The following is a 9960-nucleotide window of genomic DNA, read 5'->3' on the forward strand; positions in this document are numbered from 1 at the left end:
GTTTCTCCATCTAAAGGAAGCCGCCTACCCGCGGACGGGCCGGCAGGTGGGAGGTGGCGAAGGCACCGCGGGCCCGTGCAAGTCCCTGCCCTTGAGGCGGCATCCCCGGCCCGGGCCCGGGACTGACCAGCAGGGGGCGCGCTCGCTCCGTGCTGCCGGGCCGGGGAGTTCTGAGTGCGCAGGCGCCGGGGCGGGCCGGCGTTGCAGTTCTCCGGGTGGCCGCGGGGGCCGCAGCGGAGGCGGCGAGCCCACCGCGCGGAGAAGCCCCCTCGGCCACGCCCGTCCTTGGGCCGGTGCCAGGGAGCCAGGTCGAGGCTTCTGGTCGTCCGAGGGTGCCAGGGGCAGCTGCAGGGAGTTTGCTGGGCTTCAGGAAGTTACCGCTACAGGGAGTGCAGTCGCAGCCACGGGTGCCCCTTCCAGGGTCACCGGAGGACAGAGGCTGGGGCGGGGGCGGCGCGGCCGGCGGGGAACGGCAGGCGTGGTTGGGGGTGCAGGTGGAGGCAGGACGCCCCCAGCCCCTTCTCTAGGGCAGCTGCGTAGGACCCAGGCTGCCCAGACCTGGCCCGCCCTCAGGGCCAGATCCTAGGGTTCCACCTCCCAGGCCTCTTTCCTCCACCCACCTCTCCCCCGCACAACCCAGTCAGCTCCTAGCTGCCTTTCCCCCACCAGAGCCGTCTCCGCAAAATAATAACCAGACCGGGTCTCTCTGTCAAAGGTTCCCACAGTCCTGGCCTGCTCTGACCTAGGCTGACCCCACCTCTGTAGCTTGATTTCCTACGCCATAAATGAGATCGGTGTTGTGTATCATAATTACAGTTTGGGTTTTTGTTTTGTTTTGTTTTTTGAGATGGAGTCTGGCACTGCTGCCCAGGCTGGAGTGCAGTGGCGCGATCTCTGCAACCTCTGCCTTGCGGGTTCACACCATTCTCCTGCCTCCTGAGTAGCTGGGACTACAGGTGCCCACCACCACGGCCGGCTAATTTTTTTTGTATTTTTAATAGAAATGGGGTTTCACCGTGTTAGCCAGGATGGTCTCGATCTGCTGACCTCGTGATCTGCCTGCCTCGACCTCCCAAAGTGCTGGGATTACAGGCCTGAGCCACCGTGCCCGGCCTGGTTGGTTCTTCTCCAGAAGGGGGTCTCTCTGTTGCCTGGGCTGGAGTGCAGTGGCACCGCCATGAATCACTGCAGCCTTGAATTCCTGGACTCAAGCAATCCTCCCAGCTAGGACGACAGGGGTACTACCACGCCCAGCTAAGTTTTGTATTTTTAGTAGAGACAGGGTTTTGCCATGTTGTCCAGGCTAGTCTGGAACTCCTGGGCTCAAGTGACCCTCCTGCCTTGGTCTCCCAAAGTGCTGGGATTACAGGCCTGAGCCACTGCGCCCAGCTAATTTTTTAAAACAAATTTTTGTAGAGATGTGCTCTTGGCTTTGTTGCCCAGGCTGGTCTTGAATTCCTGGGCTCAAGGGATCCCCCGCCTCAGCTTCCCAGAACGTTGGGATTGCAGGTGTGAGCTCCTCAGCCCAGTCAATTATGTTGTTTTTATTGCCCACATCACCTGAACCCAAACCCTTTCACCTGCACCTCCAGGCAAACCAGACCCCACTCTAGAAACACAGCCCTTGCATCCCCTCCACACGTGTCAATCCTTCTAGAAGCTTTTTTTGGGGGCTCGGCCCCAGTGGTCCTCTCCTTCCCCCACAGCAGGGGCCCTGGGTGGGCCTCCTCTGTACATGCATAGACTGGGCCCCTGTTATCCTCTTGTGGGCCTCACCCATCCCAGGTCAAGGAGCTCCTCAAAGCCATCGACCATAGTACCTTCATCTCATTCTTTTTTTTTTTTTTTTTTGAGATAGTCTTGCTCTGTCACCAGGCTGGAGTACAGTGGTGCGATCTTGGCTCACTGCAGCCTCTGCCTCCTGGCTTCAAGCAATTCTCCTGCCTCGGCCTTCTGAGTAGCTGGGACTATAGGCGCCCGCCACCATGCCGGCTAATTTTTGTATTTTTAGTAGAGACAGGGTTTCACCATGTTGGCCAGGATGGTCTCAATCTCCTGACCTCTTAATCTGCCTGCCTTAGCCTCCCAAAGTGCTGAGATTACAGGTGTGCACCACCACGCCCAGCCTTTTTTTTGTTTGTTTTTTGGTTTTTTTTGAGACAGAATCTTGCTCTTTTGCCCGTGGTGGAGTGCAGTGGCATAATCTCGGCTCACTGCAACCTCTGCCTCCCAGGTTCAAGTGATTATTCTGCCTCAGCCTCTCAAGTAGCTGGGATTACAAGCATGCACCACTATATGCAGCTAATTTTTTTTTGTTTGTATTTTTAGTAGAGAAGAGTTTTGCCATGTTGACCAAGCTGGTCTTGAACTGCTGACCCTAATGATCCACCTGCCTCAGCCTCCCAAAGTGCTGTGATTACAGGTATGAGCCACCACACCCAGCCCCAGATACATTTTAAATGTCTCCTTTTCTCTGTCACCAATACCATCTCCCCAGCCCGAGGCTCAGTCATTCCTCACTTTCAGTACTGTGATAGCCTGGTTTAGAATCTAGTTTATTTGGGCCAGGTGCAGTAGTTGGCCTCCCAAAGTGCTGGGATTGCAGGTGTGAGCCACCATGTCTGGCCCTCATTCTCTTTCTTCTTTCTTTTTTCTTTTTCTTTTTTGAGATGGAGTCTCTGTCCCCCAGGGGGGAGTCTCTATCCCCTAGGCTGGAGTGCAGTGGCGCGATCTCAGCTCACTGCAAGCTCCGTCTGCCAGGTTCACGCCATTCTGCTGCCTTAGCCTCCTGAGTAGCTGGGACTACAGGCACCCACCACCATGGCTGGTTCATTTTTAGACAGGGTTTCACCGTGTTAGGCAGGATGGTCTTGATCTCCTGACCTCGTGATTACAGGTGTGAGCCACCGTGCCCGGCTTCATTCTCTTTCTTAAACGCCGAGCCCTTGGGGTGCTGCATACAGTAGCAGCAGATAAAAAAATGTTCATCCACTACACCTCCTCCTGCCCGCTCCCCTGCAGGGTTGCACAATCTTAGGAGGGGTGCCAGATGTGTACCCCACATCTGCATGGGTGTGTCGGTGGTCTGGGGAATGCAGGGTCCTCAAGCCACCTATCACCCTTTCCAGGCCCTGGGCACTAAGGCTGTGGTTAACGGAGCTTGGGGTAAGAAGCCCTGGGAAGAAGGTTGGTGGGGCTTCAGTGACAGACAGGCCGGGAGGCGGCTGGGGATGGGCTCAGGGTTACCCGTGGATAAGCCTTCTCCACTTCCAACCCCTCACGGCCCCCCACTCCCTGTCTCCTTGTAAAACCTTGGAGGTTATTCACAGTTCGGCCCGTGACTTCCTGTCTTATCAAGTTTCATCTCCAACCAGGACATTTACAAGCTACTCTAGGCTTCAAAGAGTCTGGTGGCTGCAATGCAGGAGATGGGGAGGAGAGGGTGGCCAGAGCCAGGTGGGCTGGGTGCCAGGGCCCCTGGGGTCTGCTCCCAGCCATGGACTAGGCCTGCTGGCCCTGGGCTTCCCCTTCCACCTCAACTCCAGGGCCTTTTTGGTCTCCAAGTCTCTCTCGGAGTGTGATTCTTTGCTGGGCCCCAGCTCCTGGTGTGTATCCAGGTCTAAGGGGAGGGAGGGCAACTGGATTCAGAGAGAGGACAGCAGTGACCAGCCTGGGAGATGAGGGATGGAAGGGGAGGGGAGGGATGGGGGGGCGGGGAGGGGTTGAGTTTGAAGGCTCTGAAGCCTAGGAGGGGCACGGCAGGGTTGGGGTTGGGAAGAGGAATTTAGAGCACTCGCTTGGCCTGGCTGCAGGTTCTGGGTCCTCCGGGGCATTGAGCCGAGTAAGACTCTGGCTGCTGGCCTGTCTGGTCCACTATGGGGTTGAGGCGCTGCCCCTGGAAGTAGGGCAAATGGAGGCGCCCTTGCTGGGAATCCTGTCTGCTGGGCAGGGGGACTTGCTCTTCAGAAGGGGTTTACAGGCAGCCAGGCGGGGCAGCTCACGCCTGTAATCCCAGCACTTTGCGAGGCCGAGGCGGGCGGATCACAAGGTCAGGAGATCGAGACCATCCTGGCGAACACAGTGAAACCCCATCTCTACTAAAAATACAAAAAAATTAGCCGGGCGCAGTGGCGAGCGCCTGTAGTCCCAGCTACTCCAGAGGCTGAGGCAGGAGAATGGTGTGAACCTGGGTGGCGGAGGTTGCAGTGAGCAGAGATCGTGCCAGTACACTCCAGCCTGGTGACAGAGTGAGACTCCGTCTCAAAAAAAAAAAAAAAACAAACGGGGCTTACAGGTTCTCAAAGTGGTGTAGGGTGTCACTTGGGGCTTTCCACACTGTGTGAAGGTGACTGGGGCCTGGCTGCAGGCCTCTGAGCCCCGCTCCACTTGTGCCCACGTGCATACTCATAGAAGATGTGCACACTCATGCAGGGTCCACAGACAGGCACACAGAATCCTATGCCCTGTGCAGCTCATGGGACTCCTGGGCCTGTGTCCAGCCCCTTTACTCCTGACGAACATGCTCCTGGTGCTTCCAGTCCGTGGAGACCATCGACAGGGCATGGCTGGACAGACCCGGCCACAGGGGACTCACTTGGGGCTGATTGAATGCTGCTCTGTCCTTCCCACAGGGCCGGGAGACTCCCATGCCCAAAGGCCTGGCTTAGGGCTATGAAACCGGAGGAGGTGGGGCTGGGGGAGGGCATGGAGAGCCCTGTTTCTGTGGGACCCTCCTCTCGTCCTGTTCAGATCCATCCTGGAGAGAGAGGCAGAAATGGGACTACCGGCCTGGAAGAAGGATTGCTACTTTTTTTTTTTTTTTTTTGGAGACAGAATCTAGCTCTGTCACCCAGGCCGGAGTGCAGTGGCGCGATCTTGGCTCACTGCAACTTCTGTCTCCCAGGTTCAAGCAATTCTCCTGCCTCAGCCTCCCAAAGGGCTGGGATTACAGGCATGAGCCACTGCGCCCAGCTAATTTTTGTATTTTTAGTAGAGACAGGGTTTTGCCATGTTGGCCAGGTTGGTCTTGAACTCCCGACCTCAGATGATCGCCCACCTTGGCCTCCCAAAGTGCTGGGATTACAGGTGTGAGCCACTGCGCCCAGCTGGATTGCTACATTGTTATACACTGAGCTGGGCCAGGCTGGTGGGCAAGAGGCAATTTGCAGGGCCCAGTTATTCATGGGGGTCCGGGAGAGAACAGGAAATAGCCGCAAGTCGCCTTCTCTCTATGTTGATTCCATCAGGAAGACCCGACGGAGAGGAGTGAGGGTGGCTGGAAGTAGGCTGGGTGCCACCCCTCTGCAGGAGAGGGTCTGGCTCCTCTGGCAAACCTTGCAGCCCCAGGCAGGCTCCCAGCAGGCATGGGACTTAAGACAGTGGGGAACCGTGCTTCCCGACGCTGGGAATCTGGTCTGCCTTGGCAAATCCTGGGAAGCCCCACAACCGTTCTCTGTCACAGTGTCCCTGGGTCACCAGGAACAAGATCCTGGGTTCAGCAAGCCAGGCCTGCTTGCCACCATGAGGCCAGTGGTGCCTTTCCGCTCCAGCCTTGTCTGCAGGGAAGACGGAATTATGAGGTAGGTCCTCAGGTCCCCCAGGGTGGGAGCAGCTTCTGGGCACCCCTTCTTCTGTGGCCACTGCCGCACGTTCTCTGGTTCCTTATCATAAAGAACATTCACCAAGCACTTAGGAACTGGGTACTCAGGGAGGTGGGGGCGAGTGCCAACTTTAATACAGTAGGGAAGTGAGGATGACGGGATCACAGGGCCTGGATTCCTGCTAAGGTCACCTGCTAGAAAGGGGCCGAGTTGGCTTTTTTTTTTTCTTTTCAAGATTGGGCCTAGGCTGGAGTGCAGTGGTGCAGTCATAGTTCACTGCAGCCTTGACCTCCTGGGCTCAAGAGATCCTCCCACCTCAGCCTCCTTAGTAGCTGGGACCACAGGTGTGCACCACCATGCCTGGCCAATTGAAACAGTTTTTTTGTAGAGATGGGATCTCCCTATGTTGCCCAAGCAGGTGTCAAACTCCTGGGCTCAAGTGATCCTCCCACCTCAACTTCCCAAAATGCTGGAATTACAAGCGTGAGCCACGATGCCCAGCCACAGAGCGGGCTTTGAACCAGCCTTGAAAGCCCCTATGGCCCTTGCTGTTAGCCTTGCCCCATCCTAGCAAGGGGCTCCTGGCCTGCCTCGGTCCCCACCCGGCTGATCTGGGAACAGCGGGCCCTTGGGAAGGGTAGGATGGGGGGCTGGCCTCTCTGACGGGCCCCTCCCTGGGAGGGAACCACATCCTTTGTGAGCTCGGGCAAATCAGGCATCTGAAGTGGAAAAACCCCACACAAATCAAGGACAGCTGGGCCGGCCCTCTGGCTGCAGCCCCCTCCCCTCGCTCCCCTCCCAGGAATCCTGACAGGAGGCGCAGAGTCTCAGGCTCAGAGGCGCAGGGTCTCAGGGATGAAGGGTGTGGTTCTCCGGGAGGGAGTTCCTGGAGCGCCTCCTCGCTGTGTGAAATCTACCCCAGCTGGCCCTGGTGGAGGACGAGGCCGCTAGTCACTTTCCAGAGTGGGGCCGAGGCTCACAGGCCCTGCCCTTGCCTGTGAGGGCCCAGGCGGGGGGTGCCCACCCTGGGGAGGGGACAGACAGGGAAAGAGGTGGAGGGGGTTTCGGGGAGGGACACACACACACACACACACACACACACACACACACACACAGTCGCACCCTGGGGAGGGGACAGACAGGGAAAGAGGTGGAGAGGGGTGTCGGGGAGGGACACACACACACACACAGTCGCTCAACAAACATGAGCTGTCACCCTGGTCAGGCGTGGAGCCACAAAAGGGATGAAGACTGACCCTGTCTCTGCCCTTGTACAGGTCATGGGTAGGTGGAGACGGAGATCAAAATCACCCACAAAGAAATAGTTACAGACTGTGAAAGGGGCACAGATGTAGCCAGGACGCTACATCCTGGATCTGAGGCAGGGCAGGGCCTTCCTCCCAGCCCGGCCTTGCTCCCCAGGACTCCCGGCCTCCTCCCCTCTCCATCCCCTCCTAGTCTGACCCTCCTGGCTGTCTGGCTTATACAGGGGTCAAGATGAGCTCGGGCAGTGTGGACCCTCAAAACCCCTGGGACCTTGGGAGGTCCGGCTAGGCAGACGGAGCTTGTTGATGTCTGTTTCTTGGCAGAGGAGGACATTCAGACAGAGAGCAGGAGGCGAGGGACCCTCTCAGGGTGCGGGGACAGCCCCCACCCTTTGTCCCTACAGTCTGGTTGCTCAGGTGTCCTGGGGCAGAGGGAAAGAAGTTACTGTGTGTGAGAGGAGCATGGAGAAGTTCCTGAAATTATCAGATTTAACCCTCATAAGGCACTCAACACAGAGTCACCATATGGTTGAGCAATTCCGCTCCTAGGTCTATTCCCTAGAGACATGAAACATCTGTCCATCAAAACTGCATACCTGAATGTTCATGGCAGCGTTATTCATAAGAACCCCACAGTGGAAACAACCTAGATATCCATCAACGAATGAGGGAATCAGCCAAAGGTGGTCCGTCCATACCATGGAGCAGTACTCAGCCGTGAAGAGGAATGAGGCACTGGCACATGCCACAATGTGGATGAACCTGGAGAACATGCTGAGTGAGAGACGCCAGACACAAAAAGACGAACATTGTATGATTCTCTTTCTTTTTTTTTTTTCTCTTTAGAGATGGGGTCTCACTCTGTCTCCCCGGCTGGAGTGCGATGGTGCAATTTCAGCTCACTGCAACCTCTGCCTCCCAGGTTCGAGGGATTCTTGTGCCTCAGCCTCCCGAGCAGCTTGGATTACAGGTGTGTACCACCACACCTGGCTAATTTATTATTATTATTATTATTATTATTATTATTATTATTATTATTTGAGACGGAGTTGTGCTCTTATTTCCCAGGCTGGAGTGCAATCGGGGGATCTCAGCTCACCATAACCTCTGCCTCCCAGGTTCAAGCCATTCTCCTTCCTCAGCCTCGCAAGTAGCTGAGACTACAGGCGTGCACCACCACACCCGGCTAATTTTTTGTATTTTTAGTAGAGACAGGGTTTCTCCATGTTGTTCAGGCTGGTCTCGAACTCCCAACCTCAGGTGATCTGCCCACTTCGGCCTCCCAAAGTGCTGGGATTACAGGCATGAGCTATGGCGCCTGGCCCACACCTGGCTAATTTATGTATTTTTGGTAGAGACACGATTTCACCATGTTGGCCAGGCTGGTCTCGAACTCCTGACCTCAAGTGATCCACCCGTCTTGGCCTCCCAAAGTGCTGGGATTACAGGCATGAGCCACTGCGCCTGGCCATATTTCTTTCTTTCTTTCTTTTTTTTTTAGGGGTGGGATCTCACTCTGTTGCCCAGGCTGGAATGCAGTGATATGATCATGGCTCACTGCAGCCTCGAACTCCTGGGCTCGAGCGATCCTCCCACCTCAGCCTGCTGAGTAAGCTGGAACTACAGGTGCATACCATCACACTTGACTAGTTTGGAAATTTTCTGTAGAGATTGGTACTCCCTATGTTGCCCAAGCTGGTTTTGAATTCCTTGCCTCTAGTGAACCTCTTGCCTCAGCCTTCCAAAGTACTGGGACTACTAGTGTGCGCCACTGTGCCTGGCTAAATTTCAAATATTTTGTACAGATGGGGTTCTCGCTTTGTTGCCCAGTCTTGAACTCCTGGCTTCAAGCAATGATTCTCTTTCTATGAAATGTCCAGAACAGGCAAACCCATAGAGACAGAAAGTAGATTCGTGGTTGCCAGGGGCTGGGGGAAGGGGAGAATAGGGCATCATTGCTAATGGACACAGGATTTCTTTTTGGGGTGATGGAAACGTTCTAAAATTGATTGTGGCGACGATTGCACAACTATGAATATACTGAAAACCATTGATTTGCACGCGGCAAATGGCTGGATTGTATGGTGTGTGAATTACATCGCAATAAAGCTGTTACTCTTCAGAGACTCTTGAGGGTCATGACTGAGGCCTTCATTTTACAAAGAAGGGTCTGGTGGCACAGAAAGAGAATCATTGCTTGAAGCCAGGAATTCAAGACTGGGCAACAAAGCGAGAACCCCATCTGTACAAAATATTTGAAATTTAGCTGGTGGGAGCCTGAGGAGGAGGTGGGGCTGGACCAGCCTCAGGCCAGACTCTAAGCCCCGCCCCTGTTCCTGCAGGGCCTTAAGCTCCACCCCTTCATCTACTGCCCGGGGCTCTCTGCGGCTGAGCCTTCACCACGTGGTTCCTTGGCATAGAATGCTGTTCTCCTCCTCTTCACCTGGCCGTCACCTCCAGAAAGACGTCCCGACCTCTCCTCCCACGCATACCCTTCCACTGAGTGACATTAATGGAGTGTCCACTGCGTGCCAGGCTCTGTTAGGTGCTGGGGATCCACTACTGAATAAACAGCCCCAGTGCTGCCATCCTGGGCGCCCCCAGGTGTGCAGCCACTGTCAGTGGAGTGCCAGACGGAGGGAGTGGTCAGCTTCCAGGAGAACCCTCTCAGCCGACTCCTGGTCCTTGCATCTCTCCCTCCCTGCCCCCAGTCCATTCCACATCCTGCTGGTCAGTTCCTCCTGACAAGTCCTTCTGCTCTCAGCAGGGACTAAGGATGAAGCATCCAGCGGGGGGACGGCAGCGGAAAGGCCAGGAGATGGAAATGACCATACTGGGCTGGGCAGGGGGCTGGAGGAGCCACCAGGAACCCAGTGCTGGAATTTCAAATCCTGAGTGGGGACTGCTGAGACCATGGGGATAGCTGAGACCATGGGGACTCCTGAGACTGTGGGGATGGCTGAGACCATGGGGACGGCTGAGACCGTGGGGACGGCTGAGACTGTAGGGACGGCTGAGACCATGGGGACTCCTGAGACCGTAGGGATGGCTGAGACCGTGGGGGCGGCTGAGACTGTGGGGATGGCTGAGACCAT

The sequence above is a fragment of the Piliocolobus tephrosceles genome, chromosome 17 (genome assembly GCF_002776525.5).
Source record: "Piliocolobus tephrosceles isolate RC106 chromosome 17, ASM277652v3, whole genome shotgun sequence".
Taxonomy (NCBI): Eukaryota; Metazoa; Chordata; class Mammalia; order Primates; family Cercopithecidae; genus Piliocolobus; species Piliocolobus tephrosceles.